Consider the following 19,985-nt stretch of genomic DNA (forward strand, 5'->3'; position numbering starts at 1 on the left):
GTCTCTGCTCTGCTGATGATGTTCTTTCAGCTGAACAATCAAACCAGAGCTGGGCAAACAGATTCCCACTGGGAGAGAGTGAACACTGCAGCTGCTGGAGGTCAGAGTCAGAAAGGGTGGTGCTGGAAAAGCACAGCTGGTCAGGCAGCATTCAAGTAGCAGGAGAGTCAACGTTTCGAGTATAATCTCTTTAGTTTATGTTTGAAACGTTGACCCTCCTGCATCTCGGATCCTGCCTGACCGGCTGTGCTTTTCCAGCACCACCCTTTTTGACTGATTCCCACTGCCAATCCCATCGCAAATCCTGAAGGTTGTAGTCATTCCTCAGTGGTGGTGGTGGTGGGGGGGGTGGAGTAGGAGGGAGGTTAGGGCCCTGTTACAGACGGGGTGTGGTGGTCAGAACTCACTCAGGACCCCCTGGCTCCTAGTGTTTTTGGAGTTCTTACATTTCAGCTCACGACCCACCTTGAGGGAGCCCCCAGCCCCTGCTTTTCCCTCTCAGGTGGATCTCACAAATCCCACTCTCCATTTCAGAAAGCCAGTCACCCTTAACAACCCCCCGGCTAGACAGCATCATCTGATCCTTTCACCCGGGAAATTTTAAAAAGTGGCTCCTTTGAATGCTCTGGTGTTTGCTTGCAATCAGATTCCGTAAGACCATTCAGTATCAGAGCAGAATTAGGCCATTCAGCCCATCGAGTCTGCTCTGCTTTTCTATCATGGCTGCTATGTTTGTCAACCCCATTCTCCTGCTTTGCCAACATAACCCTGGCTCCCCTTACTCATCAAGAACCTATCTATAATCAGTGTGAAATGCACTCAAAGACTTGACTCCAGTCAGTTTAAACCTAACAGAGTAAACTCTAGCAGGGATCAGGATAGCAGGACATTAAACCATTACTTGCTAGAGAAAGGAAGCTCTGCAGCTGCCTGCCTTTCTAAGAGGCGGGACTAAGAAGTTATGTAATCTCTTTACTCTTTCCTGACAAGGGGAAGTACAATTAATTCGACTGAACTGATGAACAGTTAGAGAGGAACTGCTTTACTGGGCCATATACTGTCTGACTGGTCAGAGGAGACTGCAGTCGATCAGGTTGTGGGAGAGAGCTGCGATCTCTGTCCTGTTCCCGCAGCTGGACGTGTGAACAGTCTGTGCATTCATGTTGGGCTCAGCTGGAGAAATCAATGCAGTTTCTGATCGTGTCAACAAGCTGGGAGTAACAGCAGGAATCTCAGGGCCCCCTCCAACCCTCGTCATGATGATTGCTGAAACCCTGTAGTCACTGGGCCCTCTCTAATTTTCAGGTAATTCAAGCTTTAAAAGAGAAAGTTGTTAAAATAAGTTAAGTTTTGGAAATCAAACTTTAGGCAGACAGTATGTTCTTAGGCAGCTCCCCCATTTCAACTCCTGAGCCATTTTTTCTGATGATTTCAAGAGTGAACGTCAAATACTTAAGGGACCAATATGTAACAGGATGTACATGTGCATGCAACGTGTATGTGTGAGTGTCTGTGTGTGTATCCGTCTCTGAGTTCTGTATGTAGGTGAGTGTGTGATAGTGACTCCGTGAGTGTAAACGTGGGGATAGTTCTGTGAGTCTGTCTCAGTGTGTGCATGTTGTGCGCCTGTGATGAGTGTTTGTGAGTGAGTGTGCAAATGTGTGTGCACTTGTGTGTATGTCTGTCTGCCTTTGTGCATGCCTACATGTTTGTTCATGTGTATCAGTGTATGTGTGTTTGTGTTTTGAGTGTGTACACCAGTGCATGTGTGTGTTTGTCTGTGTACCAATGCATGTTTATGCGTGTAACTGTGAGGTTTTGTGTATCAGTTATGTCAGTGCGTGTACACACGTATGTCTGTGCAAGTTTGATGTGTCTGTATCAGTGTGTGTATGTACCTGTGTATCAGGGAGTGTGAGTGTGTGTGCGTGTGTCAGGGTGTGTCTGGGGGTGTATATGTATTTCTTTGAGTAAGTGTATGTGTTCTTGTGAGTTTGTATGAGTGAGTGTGTTTGTGTATATGAGAGAGACTGAGTGGGAGACTCATGTATTTATTTCTCTTCCTTTGTGCTTGATTAAGCTGGGATAAAGAAATGTTTTCAGCACAAATAGCATTCTTGATTTCCTATTTTAATGTCACGAGTTGAATGTGAGTTGAGGAGGGGTTTGGAGACTGCATATCCCACACTGGATGGCTGGATTAATGAGGTTTCCAGTCTGGGAAACAGTACAGGTATCACAATCAGCTTCAGTTCCCCAGGCCAGGGAGCGGACACCATCTCCTTGTCACAATCTTGTGATCATTCAGTGGGGGGAAATGCATCAATGTGGACAGGAACAGGATTAGGAGTGGCAACCTAATCTTGAGTTTGGGAGTTGAAATAAAATAGCTACAATACAGATCAAATCAAGTGCCATTGTTCTCTCTTTAATTTAACTGCGTCACTTTTCAAGAACTGATTTAATTTGCATTGAATTCTCCCTGCGACTTGGCCAATTCCTCTAATGAGACCTGAGGAGATGTGACAGTGTAATTGTTTGCAGAAAGCAGAATGCCATCTTTTCAGTAATTTGTCCTTCATGTGGACACATGGAAACCAGGATGGGGGTGATATAACCATGGGGGTCCAGTGTCTGTTATAGCTCAGGGCAGATAATAAGCTGAATGAAAAGGCTACCAATCAGGGTGAGAACTTACACTGGAAAGTGTTCACAGAATGTTGAACATTCATGAATTTCGGTCAGTTTTCAGCCTAAGGATTTGAACTGCAGGGCAATTAGGATGTCCAAAGTTGTTGATGAGAAATGACCATGTAACGCAAAAAGACAAACAAATGTCAGGTATTGGCCAGGACAGCTCAGAATGTGAATCAGTGTCTGATCATTTCTCAGTTTTGCTGTTAACTCAGCTTTAGTCAGGAGGTTTTGTGTAAATGTTACTGTTTAGTATGAGGTTAATACAGTAATAAGAACTGGACTTGATCAATCTGCTCCTGCTCTAATGCTGTTAGTTTGAGGAGTAACTGATAAATTAGAATATTCACCTTTTTGTAAGACCCCTTACAGAGTGTGACAGACTGGCCAACACAGTGATCCCCCTCATCCCAACACAAAACTGCAGACAGGAGAACCAGGAGGCTTGCCTTTTCACAGCATCTTTTGAAATGCTAACTTTATTTGACCAGTGGAGTACTTTAGAAATGCAGTAACATTTGTAGTGCACAACATGCAACAACCGATTTACAGGAGCAGGCCAGATGCTGGGACTCCTGCAGCGAGTAACTCACCTCCTGACTCTTCACAGTGTGTCTGCCATCTACAAGGCACAGGTCAGGAGTGTGATGGAGTACTCCCCACTTGCTCTGGATGGGTCCAGCTCCAGGACCATCCAGGTCAAAGGCAACCCCCTTGATTGGTAACACATCGACAAGCATCCACGTTCTCCACCACCAACGCTGAGTGGAGCAGAAATTCGGGGAGGCGATGGTCACATGGTATTATCACTGGATTATTAATTTAGAGACCCAGGTAATGTTCTGGGACCTGCATCTATAGCAGATGATGGGATTAAAAATCTGAATTGTAAGTCGACTGGTGAACCCATTATTGATTGTCAGAGTAAACCCATCTGGTTCACTAATGTCATTTAGCGAAGGAAATCTACCATCCTTAGCTGCTCTGGCCTACACGTGACTCTAGACCCACAATAACTGACCTATGGGCAATACATACTGGCCCATCCTGCAATCCTGCTACCTGCAATCTCTGAATAAAATTTAAGAAAAGCTCCTTCGATAGTGAAATAACTCCACAGGGGCTGGTATCCTGTCATCAAGTTACCCTTTATTTACCTGTGGAGTCAGAGAATCATACAGCACGGAAACAGATCATTCGGTCCAACCAGTCCATGCCGAACATAACCCCAAACTAAACCAGCCCCACCTGCCTGTTCCTCGCCCATAGCCCTCCAAACACTTCGAATTCATACATCTATCTAAATGTCTTTTCAATGTTTGTAACTGTACCTGCGCCCACCACTTCCTCAGGAAGTTCATTCCACACATGAACCACCCTCTGTGTAAAAAAAATTGCCCTCCATGTCTTTTTAAAATCTCTCTCCTCTCACCTTAAAAATGTGACCCCATCTTGAAATCCCCCATCCTAGGGAAAAGACACCTGACCTTAACCCTATCTATACCCCTCATTATTTTATAAACCTCTATCAGATTGCGTCTCATCCCCACTCTCATTTCCTCCGAGCCAGATCTCAGATCTGCGGTAGTGCTTATTTTTTCCCCAGCACCCATGGTGTGTGTGTGTGCAGGTGTGAGACACAGTGAGAGACACAAGGTGCACGAATCTTTATTCAGTTTCCACCACTAGGAAGATAGGAAAACACCCAGGTGGCCAGTGACAAGCAGTGCCCTTCACAAAAGGGCAGTGCTGTGTGATCAAACGGTGAAGGAGAGGGTAGGGATTAAATCAAAATAGAGTTGGAGGGGGAAATAATGCACTCCACACCCTGCGGCACCCACCTCTCCCTGAACAACTCCAGGGTGTTGGTGGACACCGCGTGCTACACTGCTTTTTTTTTATTTACAAGCAGTGCTCTCCCGTCTGTTTACTTTTTTTTCCTTCTTTATTTTCTTAATTTAACCCCCACACTCCCACCTAAGTGCGGTAGTGCTTATTTTATCCCCAGCACCCATGGTGTGTGTGTGTGCAGGTGTGAGACACAGTGAAAGACACAAAGTGCACAAATCTTTATTCAATTTCCACCACCAGGAAGATAAGAAAACACTTGAGTGGCCAGTGACAACACTGCCCTTCACATCAAAGGGCAGTGCTGTGTGATCAAAACAGTGAAGGGGAGGGTAGGGACTAAATCAAAATAGAGTTGGAGGGAGAAATAATGCACTCCACTCCCTGCGGCGCCCACCTCTCCCTGAACATCTCCAGGGTGGACACCGCATGCTACACTCTGCTTTATTTTTTAAATTTTTTTTATTTTTTCTTTATTCAATTTCCACCCCAGGAAGATAGGAAAACACCCGAATGGCCAGTGACAAAAACTGCCCTTCACATCTCCTGTTTTTCTTTTTTTTACTGATCTAGCTCCCTCAAGAGCCAGCTCTCAGAACAAACAGTACCTTTAACACTCCTGTTTTTTTTTATTTTCCCCCACACTGCCGCCTAACTGCGGTAGTGCTTATTTTTTCCCCAGCACCCATGGTGTGTGTGTGCAGGTGTGAGACACAGTGAAAGACACAAAGTTTTTTTTTAAGAGTTCAACGTCTTTAAAATGTGAACTAAATTCCATTTCTTCCCTTTCTTTTAGCTGGTTATGAAGTCCTCCCCTTACCCCCATTTCATTTACTGTCCTTTCAAGTCTGGCAGGAGACACATCATTGTTCTGCCATGCTCACATTCTGATCACATAATCTGAACTGTCAACATGGTTAGATCAGTCTGGGGATGAGGTCCTGATGAACTCCAACTCCCAGCAAAAGACACAAAGTGCACGAATCTTTATTCAAATTCCACCACCAGGAAGATAGGAAAACACCCGGGTGGCCAGTGACAAACACTGCCCTTCACATCAAAGGGCAGTGCTGTGTGAAGGGGAGGGTAGGGACTAAATCAAAATAGAGTTGGAGGGAGAAATGATGCACTCCACTCCCTGCGGCGCCCCCCTCTCCCTGAACAACTCCAGCGTGGACACCGCATGCTACACTCTGCTTTATTTTTTCTTTTCTTTGTGTGTGTGCAGGTGTGAGACACAGTGAAAGACAAAATCTCCTGTTTTTTTTTCTTTTTTTCCTCAAAGGGCAAGCACACCTGTTTTTTTTTTCTTTACCCCCACACTACCACCTAAGCGCGGTAGTGCTTATTTTTCTTCCCCAGCACCCATGGTGTGTGTGTGCAGGTGTGAGACACAGTGAGTGACACAAAGTGCATGAATCTTTATTCAAATTCCACCACCAGGAAGATAGGAAAACACCCGGGTGGCCAGTGACAAACACTGCCCTTCACATCAAAGGGCAATGCTGTGTGATCAAAACAGTGAAGGGGAGGGTAGGGACTAAATCAAAATAGAGTTGGAGGGAGAAATGATGCACTCCACTCCCTGCGGCGCCCACCTCTCCCTGAACGACTCCAGGGTGGACACCGCATGCTACACTCTGCTTTATATCTGTCCACCAGGGCTTCCTGATTGGACCAAATTAATAGCACCAACCCGGGAACTCATTTTTGATGAGGTTGAGCTGGCTGACCTTGTTACAATCACTACAGACAGCACCTTCCAAACCCAAAATCAAATCTAGATGGACAAGGGCAGCAGATACATGAGAACACCAGCTCCTGTAAGTTCCCCTCCAAACCACTTCCCATTCTGACTTGGAAATGTATCACCTTTCCATCAGTGTCACTGGGTCAAAATCCCCAGTTTCAGAAACAATCACATTTCAGTGGGGAGGGAGTCACGTGTAGGCCAGACCAGTCCCTAAAACCCATTGTGAACTAGCTGAGTTTTTACATGGTAACAAAATCAAACAAAGAACTGCAGATGCTGGAGATCTGAAACAAAATCAGAAATTGCTGGAGAAACTCAGCAGGTTTGGCAGCATCTGTGGAAAGAAAGCAGAGTTAATGTTTTGAGTCTAGTGATCCTTCCTCAGAACTCGATGGGTCAGTGAGATGGATTTTTACACAATAATTATCAAGGGTTAGCTACTACCTAGATTTGTTAATTGAATTTAAAATCCACACTGGATTTAAATCCAGGGCTCTAGAACTTTTGCCTGAGCCTCTGGTTTACTAACCCAATGGCACTGACTCTCCACATCCACCCTGACGGAGGTGCACTGATTGTTGCTGGCCAAGCAATGGTCATGTTTTTAACGAAGCAAGATCCTAGTCGTAATTTAAAATGGAAAATACTGAAAGCACTTAACATTCCACACTTGAACCACCCTCTGTGTAAAAAAAATTGCCCTCCATGTCTTTTTAAAATCTCTCTCCTCTCACCTTAAAAATGTGCCCCCATCTTGAAATCCCCCATCCTAGGGAAAAGACACCTGACCTTAACCCTATCTATACCCCTCATTATTTTATAAACCTCTATCAGATCGCGTCTCATCCCCACTCTCATTTCCTCCGAGCCAGATCTCAGAGTGAACACAACCTCTGACACTCTGCTTTATTTCTTTTCTTCTTCACACTGACCCAGCTCCCTCTGAGCCACCTCTCAGAGTGAGCAGAACCTCTGACACTCCTGTTTTTTTTTCTTTTTTACCCCCACACTGCCGCCTAACTGTGGTAGTGCTTATTTTTTCCCCAGCACCCATGGTGTGTGTGTGTGCAGGTGTGAGACACAGTGAGAGACACAAGGTGCACGAATCTTTATTCAGTTTCCACCACTAGGAAGATAGGAAAACACCCGGGTGGCCAGTGACAAGCAGTGCCCTTCACAAAAGGGCAGTGCTGTGTGATCAAACAGTGAAGGAGAGGGTAGGGATTAAATCAAAATAGAGTTGGAGGGGGAAATAATGCCCTCCACGCCCTGCGGCGCCCACCTCTCCCTGAACGACTCCAGGGTATCAGTGGACACCGCATGCTACACTGCTTATTTTTTATTTACAAGCAGTGCTCTCCCGTCTGTTTACTTTTTTTTTCCTTCTTTATTTTTTTAATTTAACCCCCACACTCCCACCTAAGTGCGGTAGTGCTTATTTTATCCCCAGCACCCATGGTGTGTGTGTGCAGGTGTGAGACACAGTGAGAGACACAAAGTGCACAAATCTTTATTCAATTTCCACCACCAGGAAGATAGGAAAACACTTGAGTGGCCAGTGACAACACTGCCCTTCACATCAAAGGGCAATGCTGTGTGATCAAAACAGTGAAGGGGAGGGTAGGGACTAAATCAAAATAGAGTTGGAGGGAGAAATAATGCACTTCACTCCCTTAACGAAGCAAGATCCTAGTCGTAATTTAAAATGGAAAATACTGAAAGCACTTAACAGAAAAGGCAGCAGCGTCTGTGGAGAGAGAGAAACAGAAGATCAGGCCAATGACCCTCCAGCAAATCTGGAGCAGGTTGGAGATGGAACAGAGTACAGAGGCAGAGAAAAGCAGCAAAACTGGAGAACATCCCAAAGGGAAGATCAGTAATAGAGTGAAAGAAGAGATAATGGAAGGGGCAAGACAGTTGGGTTGTGGGGTGTGGACTCATCAGTAAACAAACGCTGGGTCCAGAGGAAGTGTCAACGGCAACAGAAAATGATTGCCAACAGCTGCTGTCCAAAACCTGGAGTCCCGAGTTCTGATCCGAATCGTTGAACTCACAAGGCTGTGTGTGCCTGTCAGAGGATGAGGTGCTGATGCTCAATCTTATACTGAACTCCTTGGCACAGTGCAAGAGACTGAGCACGGCGAGACCCATGTGGAAGTGGGCTGGAGAACTAAAAGGGCATGTGACAGGAAACTCGCACCAGTGGATTCAGTTGTCTTACACAGCAGCAATCTAACCTGTATCTGGTCTCCACACAGTGGAGGAGGCAGCACTGCGAGCAGAGAATGTACTGTACAAAACCCAACAAAATGCAAGTAAATTTGTGAACATCTGTCCTTAGGGATCTCCTTCTCTGGTTAGCTCCAAGGTAGATGTGTCCATTTATGGGCTGCAGACATTGGGAAGGGTATCAGAGTCTTGGAGACGGTACAGAGGTACTTCACTGGTACAGTGACAACAATGAGGGGTTTCAGCGACATGGAGAGATTGTAAAAACCCTTCTCAACAAGGAAGGTTAACAGGAGATTTAAAAGTTATTCAAATTCATGAAGGTGGAGAGTAAGGGCAGCACTGTGGCTCAGTGGTTAGCACTGCTGCCTCACGGCGCCAGGGACCCAGGTTCGATTCCAGCCTCGGGCGTCTGTGTGCAGTTTGCACATTCTCCCTGTGTCTGCATGAGTTTCCTCCGGATGCTCTGGTTTCCTCCCACAGTCCAAAGATGTGCAGGTTAGGTGAATTGGCCATGCTAAATTGCCCGTAGTGTTCAGGGATGTATAGGCTAGGTGCATTAGTCAGGGGAAATGTTGAGGAATTGGTCTGGGTGGGTTACTCTTCGGTGCGTTGGAGTGGACTTTTTGGGTGAAATGGTCTGTGTCCACACTGTAGGGATTCTATGATTCTTAATAGTTTCCAATGGAAGGAACGTGAGTAACCAGAGGATACAGATTTAAGTTAATTGGTAAAAGAAATAGTAGTGGAAATGAAGGTAATATTTAGTTGTATAGGAAATTAAAATACATATTTTAAAATGTGAAATAAGGGAACTACATTTATATAGCATCTGATACAACCTCAAGATGCCCCATTGTAAATGAGATACTTTTGATGGCTACCAATTGTGAGAAACACAGTTAGTAACTTGTGCACAGCAAGCTCCCACAGACAGCTACGTGATCATGACACAAGATCATTTCTTTACTCACTGTGGGATAACAATTGGCTGGGATACTGGAGAGTTTTGAACAGTTGAGCACATTCAAAGATGAAGGCATCAGTTGGGCATCTGGTCCGGGAGTCAGCAATCCCTCGGTGCTGTGTTGGGAATGTCGGTACAGATTAGGTGATCGTGGTTATTGCGAAGGACCCTTCTGAGCCAGGCTACAACGACCCACCAAATCACTTCCCCAAACTACAGGCAGATGGTTATAGAGAAAGCAACTCAAGAGGATGTGGAATTTGAGGAAGAGCTAATTGGTCAAAAACACTGCAGTGAGCAGCTCCACTGAGAATAGGGCTTAAACCTGACAACTACCCAGGGCCATTGGGTGACTGATTGCTTGATTGATTGTTGTCACATGTCCCGAGATACAGTGAAAAGTGTTGTTTTGTGTGCTGTACAGGCAAGTCGTACCAAGTGCTGAACAGAAGTAGCCCCTCAGGCACCAAAATAAAAGACTTTCAGGAAATTACTTGGAATGCAAAATGTATTACAAAAGAATAAACCAGTCCATGAAAAACTGAACAGTACATAAAAGAAAATTGGACATTTCATGAAAGCCTTTTGAATTAGTCAACACAAATGACGGAATGATGCACTTGAATAATTTTTGCTGAACTTGAACATTCAGAGGGACTGCTTCACAGTGAAAACAATGGTTTCTGTGTCTGTCCCTTACTCAAAAGGAATGGTCTCGATTGTCAGACTGGGATTGAATGGCCAACTGATCATGTGTCCAACTTATTGCAATGACATCTCAGATTCAATTACATGTGAGTGACACATAGTGATATTCAATTACATAGTGATATCTTCACTATGGATTTGCAGACAATTTGTTGATATCTGCACAGTCTAATCATGTCAGGAGCTGTAACTTCCTCCGCAGCATGTAAATACCAATGAAACATAACAGGTCCAGAGGGGACAGGAATAAAAAGGTGCCAAAAGGCTGTTTGCCCTTGTAGGGGAGACTGTGGACTAACAGACATAGGTTTAAAAAAGAAGTCTCCCATTTAAGACAGAGATATGGAGGTTATCTATCTCTCAAGAGGGTCATAAGTCTTTGGGACTCTCTTCTCTGGGAGCAGTCATGTGGGGATCATTGGATACTTTCAAGTCAGAGGTAGATAAGGTGTTCACTAACAAATGGCATGTTAAATGGTGATGCAAAGAGGATGTTGGCCTTCATAGCAAGAGGAATTTGAGTACAGGAGCCGGGATGTCTTGCTACAATTGTACAGAGCCTTGGTGAGAGCACACCTGGAGCACTGAGTGCAGTTTTGGTCTCCTTACCTCAGGAAGAATGTTCCTGTAAATGGAGAGAGTGCAGCAAAGGTTTATCAGAGATAGCAGGACTGACAGGAATAAAAGGGTACAGGGAGAAAGCGGGATTTGGGGACTGAGTTGAATGATCAGCCATGATCACATTGAATGGGGGAGCAGGTTCAAAGGGTCGAATGGCCTACTCCTGCTCCTAGTTTCTGTGTTCCCAAAAAGGGAGTTAATCAGGGATTTGCACTTGAGGCCATTGAATGACGTGCTCCGAATTCACATGTTGGATACGAGCTGGAATCAGAGAGCTCGATTCAATATGAGGAAAGACTCGTCCTGGTGTCATTGACAATTTGAGCAACCGCAACCACCAGCAAAACCAAGTTAGAAGGAAAAGGAGAAGGAAGTACAGCACAGCATATCCCAAAAATAACCCCAATAAATGAACCGAATGTGAAACCTGCAACCACTGGCGATGGCTTAGGCAACGGTAGACACATTTAAGAGGAAGCTAGTTAACTGAGAGAAAATTGAATAGAAGGGTATTTTCATGTTGTAGCCAAGAGAGAAACCACTAAAAACATTCAGCAAGGCCTGTGTGGAGAGAATCTGACTTAACATTACTGGTCCTGGGGTCATTTGATCGGAATGTGCCCATATCGATTTGGCGGATTACATTGGCTCCTTGTTTCTGACCTTGATTTTGAAATTCTCATCCCAGATTTGACATCCCTCCACAGACTCACCCCTCACTATCTCTGTAGCCTCCTCACAACCCTCTGAAACCCCAGCCCTGTCTGATCCTAACATGATGTGCTCCATCATTGGCTGAAGGCCATACCTTCAGCTGCCCAGAGTCTAAATTCTGTGATTAGAGACAGAAAACCCTGTCAATATGCTCAGCAGCTGTGGCAAGAGAAGCAGAATTCCACAAGTCTCTGTCTACCTCTCTATCTCCCAGGGAGATGCATGATTTAAGCTTTAAATCTTAAAACCTTGGAAGTTTGATGAAGCTTTCAGTGATCTGTCCTTTTCTCTCTTTTTTGGATCAGACTTTGTTTCCTAATGAGAATGTGTTTCTGGAAAAACACAGCAGGTCAGGCAGCATCCGAGGAGCAGGAGAGTCAACGTTTTGGGCATAAGCCCTTCATCAGAGCTCCAGCCTGAAACGTTGATTCTCCTGCTCCTCGGATGCTGCCTGACCTACTGTGCTTTTCCAGCAACTCACTCTCAACTCTGATCTCCAGCATCTGCAGTCCTCACTTTCTCCTAGTTGATATAAAATAATAAGTCAATGATGAAGATGCATTCAAATGGGTGAAAGTTCGTGTAGAGTATAAATGACAGCAAGTTAGGCCAAATGGCCTGATTCTGTCCAGTCATCGCAGAACCATTCAGAGGGAAGTTTCATTTTGTTTTTAGCTTTTGCTGAGTTTACAATCTCTTAGTAGGGGTAAAAGTTCCGCAGGAAAGTTTGGAATAAATTCTAAACATATTTATCACAGCAGAACTTTAATGTGAATGATTTCCCTGGAAGTTTGGAAAATGTCAAATTGAGTCATGAAATCTTCACCATGGAGGCCTCACTGTCCTGTCCTGAAACGGAAAGGCTGACTTTACAAAATGAAACAGGGCTGGTTTTGCGAGAAAATGACACCTTATTTCTCATTCTCCTTCAAAGAGAAAACTGATGTTAGGCGTTTACAAAGAAAACATTATTTCCTTGTGGGGGCCTGAAGCTAGACTTGGTTTTGATCACATTTAACAGACACAGCTGCCTACGTGTATCACACTGTGGTAAATGTGCCCTGCTCTGATTGGAGATGTAATCAGTCATTAGAAGGAACCTGCATTCATGTAGCATCTTTTGCAACTTCAGAGCACCCCCAATGCTCTTTACAGCCGGCAAAGTATTTGAGAACTGTTCTTTGGAACATTTCTGGGTTTATTCATTCAGAATTTGAGGAATAGTAGGTGAATTGATTGGAGCACTTAAACTGATAGAAGATTTCAAGAGGACAGCAAGGTAAAACCATTTTCTCTGGAGGGGAAGTAGTGTCAATGGCTCAGTCATTCTGAGTTTGATTGGGTCAGTCTGTGTTAATCACTAGAGGCCCATGACCAGTGGTGTACCACAGGCTTTGGTTATGGGTCTGTTGCTCTCAACTATGTGCATTAATGATCTAGACATGAATGTAGGAGAGTTGATCACCAGGTTCACAGACTTATTGGAGCTGCAGTAAGTGTTGAGACTGAGAACCTTACACTACAGGATGACAAAGACAGCTGGTCAGATGGACTGAACTGTGGAAAATGGAATTTAATCCTGTAAAGTATGAGGTGATATATTTTGGGGGCACTTAGAAGACAAGGGAGTTATACATTGAATAGCGGGACCCCAAGAAGTACACAAGATTAGAGGGATCTTGCTGTGCATGTCCATAGATCCTTGAAGTCAGCAGGGCAGGTAGATAAGGTGGGTAAGAAGGCAACTGGGATACTTGCCTTTATTAGTCAAGGCATTGAATACAAGAGGAAGGAGGTTGTGCTGGAACTGTAGGTAACATCAATCAGGCCAGAACTGGGGTAATGTGTGTGGTTCTCCACACTACAAGAAGGATGGGATTGCACTGGAGGAGGTACAGTGGCGATTCACCAGGATATTGCCTGGGTTGGAGTGATTGAGCTGTGAAGACACACTGGATAGCTAGGGTTATTCTCCACAGAACAGAAGAGTTCAGGAGAGGAGAGGAGACAGAATCTGATTACAACATTAAAATTAATTTCAAGACAGCTAGAATTCAAGAGTAGGGATGGATTGCTAAAGCTGTATACAACTCTGTTCAGACCACATTTAGAATATTGTGAGCAGTTTTCAGCCTTGTTTTGCTTTTAGTCACCTGTGTGGGTGTCTCTGGCTCAGCCAGCACTTTACTGCCCATCCCTAATTTGCTGATGTTGATTAATTGGGCCAATGGACTGAGGAGTAGTAGATATAGTTTAATTTGCATAAATGCAAGGTGTTGTATTATGGTAAGATAAGCAAGGGCAGGACTTATAGACTTAATAATAGGGCCCTGGGTAATGTTGTCATTCAGAGAGACCTAGGGGTGCAGGTACATAATTCTTTGAAATTTGAGTCACATGTAGATAGGGTGGTTAAGAAGGCATTTAGTCTGTTTGCCATCATTGCTCAGAGCATTGAGTACAGGAGTTGGGATGTCATGTTAAGGTTGTACGGAACATTGGTGAGACCACTTTAGTTAGCATAGACAATTTGGACCGAAGGGTCTATTTATGTGCTCTATGAATTCCCTGCTATAGGAATGATATTATTAAACTGGAGAGGGTTCAGAAAACATTTATAAGGATGTTGCCAAGACTGGAAGGTTTGAGTTATAAAGAAAGGCTGGATGAGCTGGAACATTTTTCCTTGGAGCATCAGAGTTTGAGGGGTGATCTTATAGAGGTTTATAAAATCATGAGGGGTATAGATAAAGTGAATAGCAATGAACTGCCAAAGGAAGTGGTCAAAATGGGTACAGTTACAACATCTATTTACCCATCCAGAGGGCTTCTCAATGTTATAATTGTACTATCCTCCACCACTTCCTCTGGCAGCACACTCCGTACACACACCAACCTCTGTATGAAAAAAGTTGCCTCTTAGGTTCCTTTTAAATCTTTTCCCTCTCACCTAATGCCCTCTAGTTTTGGACTCCCATACCCTGGCATAAAGACCTTGACTATCTACATTATGCATGCCTCTCATGATTTTATAAACCTCTCCAAGGTCACCCCTCAGCATTTGCCCTGTCTAGTCCTGTTTGAATGTTCTAGGTTTCTATGACAATCCCATCATTCTTCTGAATTCCAGTAAATATTGTCCAAACTAATCCAGTCTCCTTTTGTGTATCAGTCCTGCCATCTCAGGAGTCAGTCTCTCTCCTCGTGTGGTTCAGATATTGTTTACTGTGCTACACGAATGAGATGTTTTACTGTGCTACACGAATGAGATGTTTTACTGTGCTACACGAATGAAACTTATTCTTGTTGTTTATGAGTCATTAGTGAACCTCAGTCCGATGGGATTCTGATCAGATTTCAGTTGTTCCAGCCGGGATTGCAGTAGTAGTTTGATTGGTTATGGGCAGGCGTTGGAGACCTCAGCAATGTGTTAAGTATTATGGCCTTGATATTTTGCCTCAGGCAAAATCCCAAGCCCCTGTGTCTGAAGCTCTGCACTTTTTATTATCAGGCTCCTTTCAATTTCATCACACAAAACTCCAACTTACAACTGCTGTCCATGAGTATAACTCACTATAAACAGAAAAATATCTCAAATCTCCATCACTGGAACAGGCCATTCTGTCCAACCAGTCCATGCTAGCATTTATCTTTTTTCTTATTATTAATTCATGGGATGTGGGTGTCGCTGGCTGGACCAGTATTTATTACCTGACCCTAGTTGTCCCTTGAGAAGGTGGAGGTGAGCTGCCTTCTTGAACTGCTGCTATCCATGTGTTGTGGGTTGACCCACAATGCCCTCATTCGGCAGAGTTGCAAGATTGTGACCCAGTAACAGTGAAGGAACGGCAATATATTTCCAAGTCAGGATGGTGAGTGGCTTGGAGGGGAACTTGCAGGGGGTGGGGTTCCCATGTATCTGCTACCCTTGTCCTTCTAGAAGGAAGTGGTTGGGGTTTGGAAGGTGTTGTCTGAGGATCTTTGGTGAGTTTCTGCAGTGCACCTTGTAGATAGTACACACTGCTGCAACTGAGCGTGGGTGGGGGAGGGAGTGGATGCTTGTGGATGTGATGCCAATCAAGCGGCTGCTTTGTCCTGGATGGTGTTGAGCTCCTTGAGTGTTTCGATATCAGTCTCGTAAATGTTTGGAATTCCCTGTCCAGTGCCTCTATCACCTTTTACAGGACAGAGAGCAAAGTTTTCTGTACTACTGCAAATGTGATCTAACCAATGTTTGATGTAAGTTGATAATAACTACTTTTCATAGAGTTATAGAGATGCACAGCATGGAAACAGACCCTTTGGTCCAACCCATCCATGCCGACCAGATATCCCAACCCAATCTAGTCCCACCTGCCAGCACCTGGCCCATATCCCTCCTAACCCTTCCTATTCATATACCCATCCAAATGCCTCTTAAATGTTGCAATTGTACCAGCTTTCACCACTTCCTCTGGAAGCTCATTCTATACACGTACCACCCTCTGTTTGTCAACCTCTCCCTGTAGCTCAGATCCTCCAACCCTGGCAACATCCTTGTAAATCTTTTCTGAACCCTTTCGAGTTTCACAACATCTTTCCGATAGGAAGGAGACCAGAATTACATGCGATATTCCGACAGTGGCCTAACCAATCAATTTTATTCATTAAGCAATAAGACAGAGAGCTTTATTTGTTGCTTGTGAACCTGAACTGCAACTTGTCCCAATTTGTCTGTCCCTACACCTTTCCTCCTCCATTCTGGGCAGGTTAATATTCTCTTCATAAACAATAACCTTCCTCGCTTTCTTATTAAAATGTAATGCTTCACATTTGTCAAGGACATTCACTCGTGATAAGTTCACTCAGTAAGTTTGTTGCAGTCTTCTACTTTGTTACCTCATTATTGGCTATCACTAAAATACTGGGGGGGGGGGGCATCTGCAACTTTAAATATTGTGTAGTCTGAATCATTTGTTGTATTTGTGAACAGGGCTCATTCCAGTGGATGAGTGTGGTGCTGGAAAAGCACAGCCGGTCAGGCAGCATCCGAGGAGCAGGAGAGTTGACGTTTCGAGCGTAATCTCTTCATCAGGAATGGGGGAGGATGGCCCAAGGAGGCTGAGAGATAAAGGGAAGGGGGGTGGGGATGAGGGAAGGTAACTGGGAATGCAATAGGTAAATGAAGGTAGGGGAGAGGTTGAGAGGAGGGTGGAGTGAATAGTTGGGAAGGAAGATGGACAGGTAAGACATTTCAAGAGGGCAGTGCTGAGTTGGAAAGTAGAATCTGGGATAAGGTGGGCCAAGGGGAAATGAGGAAACTGGTGAAATCGACATTGATCCCATGTGGTTGGAGGGTCCAAAGGTGGAAGATGAGATGTTGTTCCTCCAGGCATTGGGTGGCTAGAGTTTGGCGATGGAGGAGGCCCAGGACTTGCATGTCTTTAGTGGATTGGGAGGGGGAGTTAAACCCCATGGCCCCAAGGCGGTGGGTTTGTTTAGTGCGTGTGTCCCAGAGATGTTGGGACCCTCCAACTACACGGGATCAATGTAGATTTCACCAGTTTCTTCATTTCCCCTCCACCCACCTTATCCCAGATCCAACCCTCCAACTCAGCACAGCCCTCTTGACCTGTCTTACCTGTTTATCGTCCTTCCCACCTATCAGCTTCACCTTCCTCTCCATCCTATCACCTTAGCCCCTACCTTCATTGACTTATCACATTCCCAGCTACCTTCCCCTCAGCCCAACTCCCCTCCCATTTTTCTCTCAGCCCCCTTGGGCCACCCCCTCGTTCCTGAAGAACAGTTTAAGCTTGAAAAGTTGACTCTCCTGCTCCTCAGATGCTGCCTGAACGGCTGTGCTTTTCCAGCACCATTAAAGAATCACTAGAGAAAGATCAAGATAGTCGTGGGAAGTTGTGTGTGGAGTCCCAGGAGATAGGGGAAGCACTAAATGAATGTTTTTCATCAGTATTCATACTGGAAAAAGACAATGTGGTCGAGGAGAATACTGAGATACAGGCTACTAGACTAGATGAGATTGAGGTTCACAAGGAGGAGGCGTTAGCAATTCTGGAAAGTGTGAAAATAGATAAGTCCCCTGGGCCAGATGGGATTTATCCTCTGATTCTCTGGGAAGCCAGGGAGGAGATTGCAGAGCCTTTGGCTTTGATCTTTACATCATCATTATCTACAGGAGCAGTGCCAGAAGACTAGAGGATGGAAAATGTTCAAGAAGGGAAGTAGAGACAACCCTGGAAATTACAGACCAGTGAGCCTTACTTCAGTTGTGGGTAAAGTGTTGGAAAAGGTTATAAGAGATAGGATTTATAATCATCTAGAAAGGAATACATCTAGGTACCGCAAGGATCTGTTTTGGGTCAACTACTGTTTGTCCTTTGTATAAATGATCTGGAATAGAGCGCAGAAGGATGGGTTAGTAAATTTGCGGATGACACGAAGGTCGGTGGAGTTGTGGATAGTGCTGAAGGATGTTGCAGGTTACAGAAGGACACAGGTAAGCTGCAAAGCTGGCCTGACAGGTGGAAAATGGAGTTTAATGAGGATTTACTTTGGAAGGAGTAACAGGAATGCAGAGTACTGGGCAAATGGTCAGACTCTTGGTAGTGCAGATGAGCAGAGAGATCTCGGTGTCCATGTACACAGATCCCTGAAAGTTGCCACCCAGGTTGATAGGGTTGTCAAGATGGCGTACAGTGTGCTAGTTTTTATTTGTAGAGGGATTGAGTTTCAGAACTATGAGGTCATGCTTCAGCTTTACAAGTTTCAGAACCACGAGATCATGCAGCTGTACGAAACTCTGGTGCAGCCGCACTTGGAGTACTGCTTACAGTTCTGGTCACAGCATTATAAGAAGGATGTGGAAATGTGGAAAGGGTTAAGAAGAGAGTTACTAGGATGTTGCCTGGTGCGGAGAGAATGTCTTATGATGAAAGGCTGAGGGACTTGAGGGTGTTTTCGTTTGAGAGAAGAAGATTGAGAGGTGACAACAGAGATATATAAGATAATCAGAGGGTTGGATAGGGTGGACAGGGACAGCCTTTTTCCTCAGATGGTGATGGCTAGTACAAGAGGACATAACTTTAAATTGAAGGGTAATAGATATAGGACAGATGTCAGAGGTAGTGTCTGTACTCAGAGTGTAGTAGGGGCGTGGAACACACTGCCTGCAACAGGAGTAGACTCACCAACTTTAAGAGTATTTAAATGGCCATCGGATAAATATATGGATGACAGTGGAAAGGTGTAGGATAAATGGGCTTCAGATTGGTTTCACAGGTCGGCGCAACATCAAGGGCCATGGGGCTGGACTGTTCCATGTTCTATATTTACACTCTTCAACTCTGATCTCCAACATCTGCAGTCTTCACTTTCTCCTCTTTCATTCCTGTGGAACACCACTCTGAATAACTCATCTCTAGAATCATAGAATCCCAACAGTGTGGAAAGAGATCCTTCAACCCACTGAGTCTGCACTAACCCTCTGATGAACATCCCACCCAGAACCAGACCCCACTCTAGCCTTACATTTCCTATGGCTAACCCACCTAGCCTGCACATTCCAGCATCACCAATCCATCCTAACCCGCACATCATTAGACTGTGAGCAAACCCAGGCAGACACAAGGAGATCGTGCAATCTCTACACAGTCACCCAAGGGTGGAATCGAACCCAGATCCCTTGCACTGCAAGGCAGCAGTGCTAACCACTGAGCTACTGTGCAACCCTATTGCCTCTACTCTTTGCTGTCTGTCTTGAAGGCAGCAGGTTTGAAGATGGGAGGTGCTGACAGATTGTGATAGTTACTGGAAGCCCAGACTAAGGTTTTAGAGCCAAGGGTTGAAACTTAAATTGTAAGTTCAGGGTGAGGATGGGGTTGCAGGGAGGTGGAGTGTTCAAGGCAGTTTTGGTGGGAGAAAGGGAGGGAAGTAACCGCTGCTGGTCTGGTTACTAATGGCTTGTTGGTTTCGGGGGATCATTCCCAGTTAAGGGCTTGTGTTGCACCGGTATGTGAGAGATCCTGGGTTCAAATACTGGACAATCTTTCAGTTTGAGGCAAAAGATCTTATTTTGGAAAGGAGTCATGTGTCGGCATAGTCTTGGTGGGCCAAAGGGCCCATTGCTGTGCTGTACGTTTCTGTGTTTCTCTTAATCTTATTGACAAAGAAATTCATGAGCTCCGAGCAAATGGTTGGAGGAGAGAGAAGGGTTTAAGAATTTCTCATTAACAAAAAAAGGCAGCGATTATCCTTGCATTTAGGACATCTTAATAACTGTGTGTGGTTAAAGCATTCAAAAGCAGCTGCAAATGATGCTTTCCATAGGCTTGTCAGACCTGGTGGTAAATGACTGAAATAAATGTCTGCCACATCTTCACTCGTCTGTGTCCCATGGACTGAAAGGAGCACAGGCATGGCTGTACCATAGAGAGAGAGGGAGAGAGGGAG

The 19,985-nt window shown here is 44.8% G+C and overlaps 1 protein-coding gene across 1 annotated transcript in view; it reads left to right on the forward strand.

Moving 5' to 3' along the window:
• The first annotated feature begins 1,009 nt into the window (after positions 1-1,009).
• Positions 1,010-19,985, forward strand: part of LOC122559887 (DENN domain-containing protein 3-like) — a 122,539-nt gene continuing 103,563 nt past the window's right edge. The window contains exon 1 of the mRNA XM_043709994.1: positions 1,010-1,305. The gene's annotated coding sequence lies outside the window, so the exon portion shown is untranslated. The remainder of the gene's footprint in view (positions 1,306-19,985) is intronic.

Source organism: Chiloscyllium plagiosum, chromosome 20 (assembly GCF_004010195.1).
Source record: "Chiloscyllium plagiosum isolate BGI_BamShark_2017 chromosome 20, ASM401019v2, whole genome shotgun sequence".
Lineage (NCBI taxonomy): Eukaryota > Metazoa > Chordata > Chondrichthyes > Orectolobiformes > Hemiscylliidae > Chiloscyllium > Chiloscyllium plagiosum.